General features: G+C 50.9%; 1 protein-coding gene across 1 annotated transcript in view; it reads left to right on the forward strand.

Annotated features, from left to right (window-relative positions):
• LOC130598175 (collagen alpha-1(I) chain-like) overlaps positions 1 to 17,356 on the forward strand; it is an 81,889-nt gene that overhangs the window by 12,032 nt on the left and 52,501 nt on the right. The gene's annotated exons all lie outside the window — the stretch shown is intronic.

A 17,356-nucleotide genomic window follows, 5' to 3' on the forward strand; every position in this document is an offset into this window, starting at 1 on the left:
ATGTGGAAACTGCAATCCCAAAGCAGCATTTCCTTCTGACAGAGAAGGGAAGGAGGAGAGGGGGAACATCAATAGCTGGATGCTGCTCCTAAACTGTGCAGTTCCAGCTCTTGGAGTCATTGAAGTGATGTAGAAAGGGGCATCCCTTGTGTGTTGTGCTGCTCCAGCTTCTCCCAGCCCTTCCTTCCAGCCAAGGGACCCCTTTGCCTTGCAGCTTCCTGCCTTTCTTGAGCCAAACTTGTGCAGACATGACCGTGAATCCCACCTGGGATGGCTTTTACACACACACAGGCTGGTATTTCCTCCCTGCGCCCTCTCCCCCTGCTCGGCCCCTTCACAAAGAACCGAATCAGGCATCACTTGTGACCTTGACCTCCAACCTCTCCTCCCCTCCTCCCAAAACCTGCAGCATCTGGCAGGCATGTGGGGCTGGTGGGGCTGCAGTGATAGTGCACGGCTGGAGGTTTGGTTCCGTTGTCCCTTCACCCTTTAGGGGTATGTTTGTAGCCCTGGATTGGTGCCTGGTTGGTGATGGGGAGACCTCTAAAAGGGGTCCCTTAGAAGAGACCTAGAGAAGAGTGGTGGTCCCTGCATCCAGTGGTAGGGCTTGTTGGATGCATGGGAAGTTATCAAGGGTTGGACTGTCACAGTGCAAGGAGTGATCCAGGACAGCTCCAATGGGTGAAGAGTGAGCCAGAGCCCTTGGTTCCTGTATATGCCTTCCTATAGGCTTCCAGTCAGGGAGATCAAGAGTTCTTCTTTAGGAGCCATTTCAAAGGGGAAACCAGCTAGTTGGGTTAATCCCTTCCTGATGCCTCCAGCCACCGGGATGCTGTGTGCTCTGACCTTCAAAACCAAACGCAAGACACCCAGATACTTGTCCCCTTGCCACGGTGTGCTCATCTCCTGCCAATGCAGGCACGAAGGGAAAAGAGGTTCCCCCTCTTCCATGGGTGGCTCTGGGGTGTTGGGGATGATTCCTGCACCCACAGGAGGTCCCCGAGATGCTTCCCATGGATAGTGGGGCACAGGGGGTGGATGGGAGCCCTGGTGGTAGTGATGCTTTGGGTGCAGAGAGGTTGGATCATGGCAATTGCTGTGAGCTGGGGGGGGCTTCCTGGGACTGCTCCTCACCCAGAGCCACTCTCAATGTCTCTGCAGGGGAAGGTGAAGCATCCCTCCCTAGGATGGTTCATTGCAGATGGGATTTCCTACATCTCTGGGGCCAACGCGTGAGTGTGTTTGCTGCTGTCAGGGAGGAGGCCTTGGGGCTGGGCAGGAGAGAGCAGAGACCATCGTGAGCACTGCTGTGGGGCTTGCAAGACCAACGTGGTCATAGTGCTGTGGGGAGACAGAAGCTTTCATCAGGGCTGGGACATGGTGGATGGACAATGGCTTCCTCCTAGGGGTGGAGATGGACCAAATCCAGTTGTGTGGATGGGATAAGAAACTCCTGGCTTAAAAAAAAGGATGAAGCTTTGAAAGAGTCACCTCTGAACCTTTGCATTCAACTTTCCATGCTTGGACCATCGCAGCCAGGCTTTCCAAGCTTTTCTTTATAGCTGTGAGGCTCAGAAAGTTTAATTAGAGATTCAGAGCTGTTAATGAGTCCAGCAGCTGAAGCATTAAGTCTTGGTCTGTGTCAGCAGGTAGTGTGCTCTACCAAAGGCAGACCTACAGAGCAGCATGTCCAGGGCCCTTGTGTCCACTCTATATGGGCTCTGTGGGTTTTACCTTGGATTTTCAGGCCACAGGATACTCTCCATGTTGAAGAACATCAAATGTCCTCCACAGTACTTCTTCTGGCTTAGCATCTCCAGGAAGGCATCAGACTGCTCTGCAGTGTGACTAAAGCACAGTGAGTGGGGAGGGTTGGGGCGTTTGTTCTGAAATGCCTTCCTGAGCCTAATTAAAACAACTTGTGTGGGGTTTATTCATTTATTTTCTGTTTATTTTCCCCCTTCAGGAGCAGTTTGCAGAAGCACATTGTGAACCTGTGTTCACATGTAAATATACTGTGCTGCTGTGCTGCAGCTTGGTAGAACATGGACTAATGCTGTCCTGCCAGAGGGGAGACTGAGATGAGCTCTTAGGCAGAAGCTCTTCCCTGGGAGGGTGCTGAGGCGCTGGCACAGGGTGCCCAGAGAAGCTGTGGCTGCCCCATCCCTGGCAGTGTTCAAGGCCAGGTTGGACACAGGGGCTTGGAGCAAGCTGCTCTAGTGGAAGGTGTCCCTGCCCGTGGCAGGGTTTGGAGCTGGAGGAGCTTTAAGGTCCCTTTAACCCAAGCAATTCCATGATGATTCTGTGATTCTATCCCAAGGGAGCCCTTTTCAGCCCTTCTCTCCAATGGAGACAGGAAGCATGGAGGTCCCCATTCCACACTTGCATCTTTGAAGAGGTGCAAGGATAGCAGAGCTGTTTTCCAAGCAACCTCTCATAATATCCTCTAAGGTTTGCTCCTGCTTGTGAGTCTTACAGAAGGAGATGCCCTGGCCCTGGGCTCCTCCCTGAGTGTGCTGGTGACTCCTGGTGTGGTAGCAGATGTGCTCTGCCTTGCAGGCTCTGTGCTTGTGAACTGTGTGCAGCACATACATGTCTCCCCAGGCAGTGGAATAATTCCTTCTCTTGGAGGTGCTGGGTTCTGTCCTGGCTGGTGCTGGCCTTGAGGAGCCCCATCCCTATTCTGAGGCCCCCCAAGCTCTTCCCCTCGTTCTTTGCCCCCTGTAAGATGCAAGGAAATGAACCCTGCTCCTTTCACAGCACACAGTTGCCTTTTTCCCTACTTTAATCTCCCTGAATGTGTTTTTGTTTCATTTTTTATATTCCTTTCAGGCTTTTACTGGAATTCCCACAGGGCTCAGGCCAACCGGGTAGAGGATGCTGATTGGAAACAGCATAGGACTGGAAGTAACTGAGATAAATGGCCTGATAAAACAGCCAGAGCCTGGCTGATGTGCAGAACCAGTGTGCGACAGTCCTTGCCCCTTCCTCCCTGCTTGGAGAGGGCTTGAGCCAAGCAGGAACCAGCCCACTCCAACTGCTCCTCTATTTCTTCCTTTTTAACTCTCTTTCTTACCACCAGTGTACAAACATTGCTGCAATGTGTGCATTAGTGCTGGTCAAGGGCTGGCTCATACACAGCCCAGAGAAGGTCCCTCTATTTGATGGGGTTGTGCATGGTGAGGTCTTGCTACATCATCTTGCACCCCTGTCTCTATGGGAGAGTTGACTGCCAAGAGGAGGGATGGGCATCAAGCTCTCCCACAGCAAAAAGGATGCATGTTGTTCTGCTTGCATGAATGACTCATTTTTCTCCTTATCTCAAACCTGAAAGTGGGTTAAGCATGTAGGAGAGAAGGTGTCTTAATCTGAAGCCTGTAACATCAACAGTTGCCATATCAAAGACAGCTCAAAGCATGGTGCAATGATCAGGAGATTGTGACATCTCCGGCTGACGTTTGCTGGTGTGTTTGAAGCAATGGCCTGGATTTGTTGCTTTTGTAGCCCCTTCTGCAGTCAAACAAAGCTTCTTCTGTAGCTCCTCAAGGACCTGCACGCCCCAGCCAGGGTTTCTCTTTAGCTCCATCAACAGTTTGCTGCTTAGCACCATGACATGGGGCTCCCTTTGTTGATGGACCGCAGTGGACTTGATGGAGCCTGAAGCTGAGCTGTGACTAGAGAGGTGTTGGTCACTTGGTGCATGGGATGAGAAAAGAGGTGGATGGAGCTTGTGAACCTGGGTCTTTATATAGGGATGTGGGAGTAGAATTCAAACCCATCAAAACTGTTGGTTTTCCTGTGTTTTACAAAGAAAGCTCTTGGTTGGTTGGGGTTTTTATGGGGGGGATGTTGTGACATCTCAGGGGTTTAAAAGCTAAGCTCAATTTTCAGTTTCAGAACAGCATTCTGTGTTTAACTTATACTGAATAAAAGACAACAAGCAAGAGGTGACTCCTCTCCAGGCAGAGCTGAAACCCGTCATTTCTGGGCTAACTCAAAATGACTTTTCCTTCTTTTTTTTTTACTTAACCACGGGGAAAGTTTTCTGTTTGACACCGATTTCTTTCCAGCAATTTCATTTAACCCTGAGACCTCCCCCACATCCAAATCCAGCATTTTCCCATTGAGGGAAGTGGTGCCTCTAACGGATGCGTTTTCCCCCACTCAAAGGCAGCGGGAGGAATGAAGAGCACATTTAATTTTACATCCCTGCTGTTAAAACAAGACCCATCAACCCCATGTCTGAGGCTCTTCCCAAACTGACACCCTGATCTGAGCTGGGCTGTGCAGAGGCAGCATGAATGGGTGAGTGTGTGTGACCTCGGCCTTCTTCAGCTTTACTTGTGATGACTGCTAAAGGCTCTAAAGCTGGGGTTTGGTGGGAAAAGAGAGATTTTCCTCTGGGTTTTTCTGCATAAATAACTCTGGTTTATCTCCCTGGGAAATCCTCTAGGTTAGTAAAGAAATAAAGGAAAGGGAAAATTAATTTGAGCTGGGAAATGATTATTAGAGGGTAGGATGCTCCACTGCAGCAGTAGAAGACACAGGGATGGATGTGAGCCAGCCTTTGGACAAGGTGCTTTTCACAGGGAGGAAGAGGATTCTGATCCTTGGGGAGGAAACAGGGGTGGAGATCTCCACATCCCGCTTTTCCATAAAGGCTGACTGGTGTAGAGGCTGACCCATGCTCATGTGCTGAGCGTGTCCTTCCAGGGACCTCATCTGCAAAGAGAATTGCAGAAGGCTTCTTCAATCCCAGTGGAGGATCCATGCCCATCGTCACCCAGGCTTGCTGCCTGCAGAGCCTCCTCCACCTAGGATCTGGCCATGGTGAGGCAGGGATGGGATGTCAGTCAGCCTTGGGGTGTAAGGGAGCCATTGTGGATGAATGGGATGAATGTCTGCTAAGGGAGCTCTGAGAGGACCAGCCCCTCCTGGGGTGGGGAAAGAGGGCAACATGGTGGGGTTCGGGGTTTGACACCTTCTCTCCACATGAAAGAAACCCTGGTTTATCTTTGTTTACCCAGAGCCTTCTGAGCTGTGGCTCAACCATTCCATAAGCTCAGCCTGACCCAGGAGGTTTTGGTGAAACAAGACTTTAGGAGACAAAGAGCTCTTTTTGCTTGGAGGATCTCAGGGTCCCTGTCCCTGCAGGTGGCCTCAGTGCCTGGGACAGCAGTTGCTCATGGCATCAAGCACCTTACCATGCCATTGAATGCTCACAGCACCCAAAGGTACTTTGGGTGTGAAGATAACAGTGGAGGGGAGACGTAGGAGGCAAACAGCTCTGTGAAACACTGAACACAAAGAACTTGGAGGAGCATTCAGGAGTTGAGCAAAGGCAGAAACCACAACAATTCAATTGTGCAGGAAAATTGGCAGCCACGAGTGTGGAATGAATCACAGACGTGCACATGTTTTGCCCGAGGTGAAAATCAGAGCGCTTTTTGGCTGTGAAATGTCAGCTTGTTACTGGGGAACACTCCTTTTTAGTGTGTTTTTCTTTATTCTTGAGAGCTGCACTGAAGGGAGCATGGAGGGAAGGTCAGGACTGCAGCTCCTGCTCTGCCCCAGGCTGTGCTGATGCTGCTGCATGAGGCTCTCGTGCTTCTTTCTCTTGCTCATCCCTGCCCGGTTTCTGCAGGTCCCTGGGGGCAGGCGGTGCGTGGTAGCTGGATACAACCTCTAGAACCTTGTTCCTGATCAAGTGAGTTTTAACACCAGATCAGAGCCTGGGCACTGACCCTCGCTGCAGCGTATCTAAAAGGGAAGGCAGCAGAAATAGATCCCTGCAAAACACATGCCTGCAGTGAAAACTTTCCCCTTAATTAAGTGCACTGGGACTAATTTTGGTTTGGCCATTAGTCATAGGCTGAGTAACAGGAGCTGGTAGAGTAAAGCACAGTGGCAAAGCCTAGTTCAGGCAGCTCCAGCTCCCACAGCTCGTGGGCTCATGGAGCATCTGTGCCCCTTCTCCCTTGCATGGAACCGTTTCAGGAAAGGCCAGCATCTCCAAGGTGATGAGCTGCAGCATGAAGTGTCTGTGTGTTAGCTCAGATCAACCATGTGTCAACCTGCGATCACTATTTAAAGGGGAAAATTGGCCTTGCTGGATGAAGGTGACGCTAAGAGGGGTTTGGACAGGGGTAAGAGGTTTGCCAGATACTTGCACAATAGGGATTCTCCTGTAGTAGAGCCCATGCTGTTGAGGGAAAGCAGACAGGAGTTACCTTTCCTTGCCAGCAGTTTGGCACCTGGAGTCTCCAACCGCCTCCCACGAATAATGGATCCGTGGGATCCATGAACAAGCATCCCCGATCCCATTGCTGTAGGCAGCAGAACTGGCTGGGTCCCTGGCTCTCTGCCTGCTGTGCTTGGCACAGTGCTGGACCATGTCCAGCTCCATGTCCCCTGTGTGTCTCCTGCCTTTTGCCCTCAAGTTTTCTTCCTTGAGTGCCAGGTTCTCTCCAAAGCCAGCCCTTCGAGACAAGCGGTGCTGGTGTGCATCCAGCTTCATGGATGGAGCTGCAGTGTTTGCCCTGAGCTTTCAGGATCAGGGGTGATGTTTTGAGGCTTTCTCTGCAGGCTGGTGTGCTGGGAAGAGCTTTACATCTGAAAGCAGAAGCTAGTGAGCATCCTGCCCCACAAGGGTTCCTGGATGGGGCATGATCTACCATCACAAACCCGGTGTGTGCTGTAAAGAAGCGCATTGCAGTCTCTGCAGTTTGTTTCTCCAGCCTCTTGACACCCTGAGTTTGTGAATTTGTATGAATCAAAATGGATGTGAATTTGCCAGCCCTGTGCATGTGTACGCACAGGATGGGTCTGGAAGGCACGAGGCCAAGGGCACAATAAATTCTGAATGGGATCTTTGCCCATTCTCTTGCAGGGGTGCGATAACAAGGTATTTCTTAGGGGTGACCCGAGCCAGACCTCCACAGTTGCATGATATGGTTTTTCCCTGAGTGAAGTCATCGGCTCTTATCAAGCCTGGAAAATGAAGCTATCTGAATCCCTCCCCCAGCCAATTAGTCTGGGCCACTGCAGGGAGATTGATAAACCACATTTGTCATGAATACACTGAGAGCCAGCAGAGGAAGAGGGTTGCGATTGCCAGGGCTTGATGTTAGGAGCAGTGCAGGCACCTCTGCAAAGGAGCTCTGAGCACACAAAAGGAGAAAGCTTTGGAAAGATGCTCTCTGGGTATCAATGGATATTTCCCTTTTGCTGGCACCTCTCTAGCTCTGCAGCAGAGTTTTAGAGGGGAGAATCAGGCAGGGTAGGGAAAACACACTCTGGTACTTTGGCTGCAGTGGAGAAAACAGCAATTGGTTTGGCCAGTGCAAGGACTGAATTGTGGGACTGAAAAGCTGCAGCGTTTATTGCCTTAGCTGTAAGAGACCCCTGCTTGGTACCCAAGGTCTTGAGGGAGCAGGGAGCATGGCACAGAAGGCAGGCAAGAGCTTCCAGGGCAAGCTAATTCTTCAATCCTTCCCTTGGCTGGCATATGTGCATGTGCATCCTAATTGCCTCATCCACGTATCCTCACAGCCTCCCAACATTAGCTCTGCTTTGTTTCTCCACCTGCACAAAAGGAAAGAAATATTTATCCATGGTCATGTGGACATGGAAATGCAAGCCTGGATAGATCCGCTTGAACACAACAGGTTGTGGTGTAGTGGAAGGGCCAGGGGGTTAGGACTGGATGAGTTTTAAGGTCCTTTCCAACGCAAACCAATTATAGTTCTATGAAGCAGCATCCATTTGGATGCTTAAGGAAATATACTGTGTTCAGTTGTAGCTCTTCCTTGGGATCTAAGTCATCAAGGACATCTGTGTACAGCTGGGGACAGCAAAAGGACCCCCATATGGATGCTGTGCAGATGCTCAGCTCTAACTCCTGCTTTAACTGCCACCAGAAATGAAGCTGCACTTGTGGGTGCCAGTGTGTGACCCAGTGAGGCAGTGCTGGTGTTTGAACAGGACATCCCTTGGGTCTGAAAGCACAAAGGACCTTTCACTGCTTTCCAGCTGCTACTTTCCTGCAGAGTTTTGATGCTTTCACTGTAACTTGGAGAACAGGAGTTGCAGAGACCGTGAGCCAATGTGTGCTTGTTCATGGAGTGACAGATGGCTCCTGGCACACGATCAGACCCTTTCTGGTTGCCTTTCACCAGCAACTAACATCTGGGCTTATTGCCTTAGGTCTGGCTTGCCTTGCACGTTGTCACTGATATCAGGTTTAAGCTTTGGTTTTCCAGCCTTGGATGGTGTTACATGTACAGTTAGACTAAAGCAGAGGAGCCAATCCATCACTAGTGAAGACGTTCAGAGGAAGGCTCTGGTTTTGGGGAGCACCAAACCCTTATTTGCTGAAATGAGAGGAATTCCCAGGATAGGCTGCCTGGAAGAGTTTGTTTTGATTTTTCTCAGGCTGTAATCTCTCCCAGATGTGTATGTCTGCAGCAGATGATACTGACTCCACAGTTCCTCCTGTTACTCGAGGCACTTTCAATGTTGCCGCAATAATAACTCAGGCTGAGCCTCTGCCAGAGTTGAGAATAATTGATCTAAAAGAATGGGAGTTGGAGCTGGAGAAGCGCTTGTGAAGATCAACTTGTAATGGAGAAGGAAACAAAGTCTTTCAAAGGGAGATATTTCCTATGAAACTGCTGCATCATTCCCAAACTGAAATGACTTTTCCTTCTGTAAGAAATCTTTCTGCCTTATATCTCTTCACGGCACTTTTGTACCTTCTGGTGTAGATTTTGCTGCTCCCCCTTGCCATTTGGTGAAGAACAGAATCATAGAACGGTTTGGATTGGAAAGGACCTTAAGATCAAGTTCCAACCCCCAAGAAAATGTAGTTAGGAACTGAATGGCAGGAAAGACTAAATCAGTTCTCACCCTTTTCCTCTCCTCTCCTGCAAGCATCTGCTGTTGGAGCCAGGGATGGGAGCTGCAGGGACCCCCTTGTGCTCTTGACCTTGAAGTCCATCACATCCAGACAAGCCTTGGCCATGGGAGCTGGGGATGGTTTGTGCACACCGATGCGCAGTGCTCTTCATCAGCACAAGAGGATGCTGAGAATCAGGGGTACAGCCTCTGGCTGTGCGAATGCTCCATCCCTGGCAGTGTTCAAGGCCAGGTTGGACAGAGCCTTGGGCTGCATGGTCAAGTGTGAGGTGTCCCTGCCCATGGCAGGGGGTTGGAACTGGATGACTTTAAGGTCCTTTCCAACCCAAACCATTCTGGGATTCTGTGATTGCTTTTCTCTGGTGGCTTTGTGCGTATTTACGTGTCTATCTTCCAGTCCAACAAAACAAAACAACAGAGAGGGAGGATCTTGGAAAGCTGGAGCTGGAAACAAGCCCCTGGAGTGTGATCATTTGTAGAATTTGCTCTTAATTTACTTGGACAAGGGAGCAACAATGAGAAGCTCGTTTACTGGTGACAGCGAGTGCCAATGGTTTGGGACTTGTCCCCACTCAAGTGTCACACAGCTTTCAGTAGTGTGTTTTGTAGCTGTTCATAAATGAATCCCACAGATCATGCTGTGTAGACAATGCCTGCAACTCAAACCTGGTTCATGCTGATTTACTGTAATTCAGTAATGTTGAATTACTGTGAGGTGGACCTGGACAGATTGAAGAGTGGCTGTGCAGGGATTTGCGTAGGTTTAAATCCATTTAAAAGCACCCTTTTATCTAAACCTATTAAGTCCTAAATACAGATACAATATCAGTTTCACTGTGTTAGGCTTGAGTAAAGTGAAGGATTAAACTCAACCCAAAAGCATATGGAGTGTTCAAGGCTGCATGGGGCTTGGAGCAAGCTGCTCTAGTGGAAGGTATCCCTGCCCATGGCAGGGGGCTGGAGCTGGATGAGCTTTAAGGTCCCTTCCAACCCAAACCAGTCTGATTCATTTGCTGTCAATGGTCAAGGAGGGAACAGGACATGCATACACAGAGCAGAGAAAGAAGGAACTGGGAGGGATCCTTGGAGAGCAGGGGATAGGAGACACACCAGGGTGTGAGTGTGACCTGGGGGTGAAGAGTGAGCAAGGCTGGGGAGAAGCATAGCACCCCAGAGCACTTTCCTAGAGACTAAGAACTCTGGGTTGATGTTAACTCTCTTGGTTGCTCAGGAAGGAGATGGTTGAGGAGCTCTGCAGGATCTCAGTACATGTCTTGGGAAGGTTAGAAGTGGCTTCTGACAAACCAACCCAAGCAAGACCCACTAAATCCTGCAGAGCACCCAGCCCTTGTGAGCTTCCTTCCCAGCACCTCCTTCAAAAGGGTCTTTGAACTTGTCAGGATATTGATTGCAAAGCAAACACACGTTTCTTTGTCCCTTTGAGGGCAGGAAACGCTCTTCAGTTAATGGGAAAAGATTGTCATGCCGCCTCATGATTTGTGTTGGGATTTGCAGAGGGAAGACCTGGTGAGGGTGGTGAAGCTGAAGGCTGAAATGCCCATCAAGCCCACTTCCCCACTCCTGTGGGCAGTCTGCTTTCATAATCCCCACTGTGGGTTTAGCAACTGTTGACTTCCCTCCTCCCATTGCTCGTCTCCCAAAAGGCATCTCACAGACTCCCTTCTTCCTCCACTGGTCCTACTTTTCCCTGTAGCCAGTGTATCCTTATTCAGGGTCATCCTTGACTTCCGCAGCCCTTCCTCCTCCCCAGGCTTTGTCCCCAGAAGCCCCATCCCAGCAGAGCCCCCATGCTGGGCCCGCACAAAGGAGCAGCAGCACGCATGCAGACCTGTGTATGGAGCCTGAAAAGAAGCCTTCCCTCCCATTTTTCCTGTCCAAACAATGCTCCCAGCTGGCTCTTTCATCTGAAAAGGTTTCTCTCCCCTGAAATTCTCTGTCCTCTCTGTGGGTGGGTGGTTGCATTCACTTCTCCGCTAATAGGTACCATGTTCTCTGTGAGAAATGGGCTTTTGCTTTGTCTTCCTGCTTTGGCTCCATCCCCTTCAACTTGCAGCCCCTGGGTCGAGCCCAAATTCTCTCTGCTCTCCGGAGCAGGGAGGAGAAGGTTGAAATCCTGTTGCATAACCCTCTGTATTCAACTTAAACCTTGCCTTGTGTGGCTTGTGGTGTTGCCCTTAACAAGAAGTTGTTCGGTGACAAGGGAAATGGGAACAACAGGGAATGGACGTGGCCCAGGAAGGGACATGGGTGGCTGCTGTGGGCGTTATTTAATTTACAGGGATAGAAAGAGAAGCAGGAAGAGCTGCTGGAGGGCTGATGACCTGTAAACAGCATGGAGAAGGGAGACGGTTCCAGGAAGACCTTGTTGTGGCCTCTCTTAGCCAACAAGAAACCTGGAGAGAGACATTTTACAAGGGCTGTAGAGACAGGCCAAGGGGAATGGCTTTAACCTGCCAGAGGGGAGACTGAGATGAGCTCTTAGGCAGAAGCTCTTCCCTGTGAGGGTGCTGAGGCGCTGGCACAGGGTGCCCAGAGAAGCTGTGGCTGCCCCATCCCTGGCAGTGTTCAAGGCCAGGTTGGACACAGGGGCTTGGAGCAAGCTGCTCTAGTGGAAGGTGTCCCTGCCCGTGGCAGGGGTTGGAGATGGAGGAGCTTTAAGGTCCCTTCCAACCCAACCGTTTTATGATTCTCTGCCCGTACAGCACCACATGGGACCCAGACTTGATGTCTTTTGGGGCATTTCTATGCCTCAGATGTGAACTGTCACAAAGGAAGTGGAGGACCCTCAGTGTTTCTGGAGGGCTGCCTTGTTTTGAATACTTGGCTATGGATCACTGCGGTGGTGTCAGTGGTCTGAGGTGCCAGGAAACCCTTGCCCCAGTATCAAGTCCTCTTTTTCCATCACTTAATACAGAAAACCTTTAATACCAATTACGACTGTGACGTACAAGTCTCTCTAATTCAGTTGCAAGTGCATGGCCTGTGATCCTAGGCAGACTCTAATAGGAGTCTTTCATAAGGCACTCAGAAATCAGAGGGAGGAAAGACCCATTAGCTCATATGCTCCATTCCCCAGCCAGCAAGCACCAGGGCTGTCCTCTGGGCTTGTCCAGCCCAGTTATTTCAGGTCCCAACCGGTGGTGCCGCATCCAGGGGAAGTGACTCAGTCTGACAGACCCAGTTACGAGCTCTCCCAGGGCTCCAGTTATGGTTTATGTTGTTTAATGTCATTTCCTTTCCCCTCATTTCCCTCCTCCGGGGAGAAGTTAAAGCCTAATATAAGCTTCACACGTGCATGCAAGCCAGAGGAAAGCATGGATGGTAGCTTCGTTGTGTCTGGAACATGGGATATCCCCCTCTATGGAACATCTTCCTCTGGGATGAAGCCTCAGGGATAGGACGTGGTGATGGAGAACTGATGTTGAACCTTGTCATGTCCCTGAGAGCACTAATGGGCCTTAATGTCTCTGACCAGCCTCACCTGGGACCTCCACTCACCCCTGCACTCCAGGAGCCCATTTAAGCTCAGCCCTGCATCCTCAGCCCTCTGCTGAGCTTTGGTGTAGGCTTCTTGCCTTGAGCTCTGCCTTTGGCTTTGCCTCCTGGATGGACCATGGGCCTGCGCTGGGTATATCTTGTCTCTTGTACGTTTGTCTCCTGTCCTTTCTTGGCTTTGCACCCACTCTGTAGCCTTGTTTCCAGACCTGCTTCTGCCCATGTCTTTCTTTGTCTTTCACTGTGCTCCATAGGGGACCCTGGACCTGGTTTAGGGCTGCCTGTGAGCCCTGTTACCAGCGCCTGGGGCTGCTCACAACAGGGTCCCCAGCTCCTGGCTCACCAGCCCTAGGTGCTCCTCACCACCTTCCCTCTCCACTGCCCAGGCTGGTGTGTGCCTGTGTGCCAGGCACAGTCCAAATTGGCCTTCTGGGGTAAGCAATGTGGTGTCATCTCCTCTAAAGGATAGGTAGACCTTTGCGGTTGTTCTCTGACCAGGCTATTGCCCATGTTCCCTGTTTCTCCTCTTTTCCCTTGGGAATTTTGACTGTGTGGTGCTGCAAGACTGACGAGGGCAAGGAAACCCTGAATTGAAAATACAGAGCTTATGGTCTGATGCAGGTCCATTGGCAAAGTCCAGCACCCAACAGTGCAGGGGCATAAGCAGAGCCCTCTGCCTTCATTTCTTAATGCTAGAAATGCTGATGCTTTTTGTGTGCTTAATAGTTGGGCTGGAATTTGTGGATAACTTCCCAGAGTGGTGGGGTAAAGTCTTTGATCCCTTTTTCTGTGTGCTTCTTTTCCATTTTGAAAAGGGATCCATACATTTTGGGGGATTTTCTGTTCAGCTTCCCCCAGGAAGCAATCAAAAAGCCAGAGCTTTTTAAATAACCTTTTAAAGCTCACCAATGTGCTTAGAGCAAGGCAATGGAGGTAGTGATGGTCCAGAGCACACTGCTGACCATCACAGAATGCATCTTCTCTTGCTGAGCTCTGCAAGGCTCTGCTGGTTTTCTCCTCCAGCCAGAGCTTAGCATTGCTGGGACACCTGCACTGGCACACAGGGTCAGTGGCACAGTTGGCTATTGGAGGCAGAGACCTGTCACAACACCCAGCACCACAATGGATTCATGTGGTTGGATGCAGCAGCTTTATAGTGTACCTCTAAGAGGTTTTTATAGGTGTCTCCCTTTGCACTGTTGTGCTCCCCATCCTTGAAAGCACGTCTCCCCAGACGTGCTTGGCACCCTCATGGTTAACTTCAGCTTGGGATGCTTGGCTCCAGCCCCACTGGCCGGTGCTTGTCCGTGCTAAACCTGTGCACAAGTCTCCTGGCACTGGGCTGCCTGGGAATTCCTGCACTGCTTTGGGAGCCCGGAGCAAGCTGAATTTGGCAGCAGTCATTGAACTCCAGGAATGTCCTTTCCAGCATAGAAATGGCCATTCTGCAGGCTTTTGGGTTGAGGTTGAAGAGCAAAGGTGGTCTGGCACACAGAATGCGCACCATGGGCAGTCCTGCCTGGCTTTTGTGCGGGTTGAGCAAGGAAGAACCCACGTCTGGAGCTCAACATAAACCCAGCCTGCCTGTGAACACAGCTTGGTGTGAGCCTGGCCTCGGGTCCTGGGTAGCATTGCCTCCAGGGTGCAGGTAGGAGCATGCTGGCTGCTCATGGCTGCTCCCAATGTGCATGCGATCAAGCAGGAAGGTGTTCCTAAGGATGGGAACACAGCCTAATGCCTCCCATGACGTTCAGGCTCTGATGGCAGTGCATGGCCCCTCTGCCAGAGCTGGGGCTGCTCTGGGCATACAGTGGGGTCAGTCTGTCTCTCTCTTGGCTGGTAGGTGCATGCTCTGGTGCCCCATGCTTTGGACAGCCCTCTCTTGGCTATGATAGGCTGTGGTTCCCACTCATTGCCTTGCCTGGGCATGAAGAGATCTCATGAGTTTTGCTCCTAATTCAGTTTTGCTTCTGTGCCAGGTTCTTGTCTTGGCATTGGGGAGGGGTCCAGAGGCAAACACCAGCCCTGGCTGTTCAAACCTCCTCGTGTAGCCCAGCTCCTGTGATTGCTCCCCTGTTACCTCCAGTTCTCAGGCCTTGGAGAAAGGAATCTCTGCTGCTTTACTTAGGAAAGCACCAGGCACATGCCTAACCCTAACCCCAGCCCCACTTTTGTCAGGGACCAGGGGTTTTGCTTTCAGCAAATGCTCTAGTTGTGTGTTAAGGCCACGAAGCAGTAGTTTCTTTCCATTGCAGTACTACATTCCCAGATGCAGCTTGTGTAGGAAATGCCTTAACATGAGAGAAACCACTGAATTCACACTTGTCTGCCTGTAATCACCAGCAAAGCTGAAGGGTAATGAGGGCTGCAGCCCTTGGAGGTGGACCATGCAGGTCTTGGTACATCCACTGATGTCAGCAGCTGGGAAATCGCCTCCCAAAACTATCTGGGAATGAGAAAGGATGAACATTCCTGATGGATTTCTCCCCCTCTTTCAGCTGCGTTTGATCTAAGATCAATTCCCCACACTGTGCATGCACATCACTTGTAACACCAACAGACGCTGCCAGCTCAGTGCTGTTTCAAGGTTTGTGTCTGCTCAGGTCTCTGAGGGGCTTAGCCCTGCACCCTGTCTGGCTTGGTACCACTCTTCTGCAGTGTTCCTGCTTCCAAAGGCTGCTGCACATTGATGTTCTAAGCAGAGATCTTCCTGGGAACACAGAATCCCAGCCTGGTTTGTATTGGAAAGGACCTTAAAGCTCCTCCAGCTCCAACCCCTGCCACGGGCAGGGACACCTTCCACTAGAGCAGCTTGCTCCAAGCCCCTGTGTCCAACCTGGCCTTGAACACTGCCAGGGATGGGGCAGCCACAGCTTCTCTGGGCACCCTGTGCCAGTGCCTCAGCACCCTCACAGGGAAGAGCTTCTGCCTAAGAGATCATCTCAATTTCCCCTGTTTCAGTCTGAACACATCACCCCTTGTCCTATCACTGCAGTCCCTGATGAAGAGTCCCTCTCCAGCATCCTTGTAACCCTCTTCAGACACTGGAAGCTGCTCTGATGTCTCCACGCAGCTTCTCTTCTCCAGGCTGAACAGCCCCAGTGTTCTCAGCCTGCCTTCATACGGGAGGTGCTCCAGCCCCTGAGCATCCTCATGGCCTCTTCTGGACTTGCTCCAACAGTTCCATGTCCTTCTTACGTTGAGGACACCAGAACTGCACACAGTGCTGCAAGTGAGGTCTCACGAGAGCAGAGTAGAGGGGCAGGATCACCTCCTTCCACCTCCTTCTGATGCAGCCCAGGATACGGTTGGTTTCTGAGCTGCGAGCGCACACTGAAGCCAGCTCATGTTCATTTTCTCATCGACCAGCACCCCCAAGTCCTTCTCCTCAGGCTGCTCTGAATCTCTTCTATGCCCAACCTGTAGCTGTGCCTGGGATTGCTCCGACCCAGGTGCAGGAGCTCGTACTTGGCCTTGTTGAACTTCATGAGTTTGGCATTGCCCGCATGTTGATGCTGTGACCATGTGGGGAGCTGGGGAAACACCAGGTGAAAACCCAAGTCACCACAAAAGGCTGTGTCTCCTGCAGGACCCCATTCCCCCCCTCTCCCTCCCTTACCAGTACAGGGCTTTTTGCCTTGTAAAGCCAGCTGAGGAGATGGTGTCTGGAGCGCTGCATTAGCATCAACTGGATCAAAGCTGCTCTTTCAATGGACTTGTTACTTTGCGGAGCCATGGATCTGTGTAGAGTGTAGATGTCCTGTCAGGCTGCAGCATGCCTGAGGCTGTTCATCTGCCCTCACATAAATCTTGCACCTCATCAACAGTGGCAATAGGAGTGAATGCAGAGGCTGGATGCCTCCCAAGTGATGGCATCTGCTAGTGCAGATGGTACTGGCAGCATTCCTGTTGACTGATCATCAAGTGGGATTGTCCAGGCCCTCCCAGTAAAAGAGCTGCAGGTCTGGAGTGATCCAGACTCATCCTGCAAGGCTGGGCCCATGGGATGCTGCCCTGGGTCTGTTCCTCATCCCCACTCCTGACAGGCTGTTGCTGCACTGCCCAGTAGCATAAGGGGCTGACAAGAAAGGAGGGACCTGGATGTAGATGTCTCTAAGATAGAAATGGTGTGTCTGGGTAGAGCCAGATGGCTGCAAGTTTTCTTGCTAATAGAGGGGAGCAAGAAACCTTGTGGTTTTAAACAGTTTTCTGTATGGTGTTTCTGTAGCCGAAGGATTCTTTAGTCGATGAATGAGCTTGGAAAGGGATTGTCTCTGCTCACCAAGGGAATTAAAAGCTCCTCAGGAGATGAAGTGATGGTGCTGCCAAATAGCTCAGATCAGGGGCCTCTCACCCATCTTGTGTGTTCACAGCACTGCTCTGAAACTGGGTCTTTCACCTGATGGCAAAGGGGTGTTGGTGTGATGCACAGCTCCTGATGGAGTTTCCTACCTGTTCGGGACACGTCTCTCAGTGAGGGACACGGTAACTTCACCCCACTCCTTGGTCCAATTCTCCATTGAAATTGGGCAAACTTCAACAAGGAACCTTAGGACTGAGCAGGATTTTCTGTACCCAGCTGATCCAGGGCTTGTGTTTTAGGACATCTGTGTCCCGGGCTCTGCTTTACAGTCCTGAGCATCCCAACTATATGGGCATAAAGGTACCACTGTTGCTGGGGTAAGAGTGGCCCTTCATGTCTTTGGGACACGAGCCTTGAAACACATGTTCTGTATCAGAAATACCACCTGGGTGCTTCTGAGGTTATTTGGATGCTTGTTTTGATCCAAGTTTACTGAGTTTGTGGATTATTTTAGTTTCTCCAGATTGCATTCTGTGCTTCCTGGGGGCTTTGTCTGTTGCCTAACAGAGCAGAGCCCTGTAGGGAAGGTGTCTCAGCTGCTGAGCATCTCTCTTATTCTCT

The sequence above is a fragment of the Pezoporus wallicus genome, unplaced genomic scaffold, assembly GCF_028554395.1.
Source record: "Pezoporus wallicus isolate ANWC-B61680 ecotype Strahan unplaced genomic scaffold, APGP_CSIRO_Pwel_v1 contig_8234, whole genome shotgun sequence".
NCBI classification, from domain to species: domain Eukaryota; kingdom Metazoa; phylum Chordata; class Aves; order Psittaciformes; family Psittacidae; genus Pezoporus; species Pezoporus wallicus.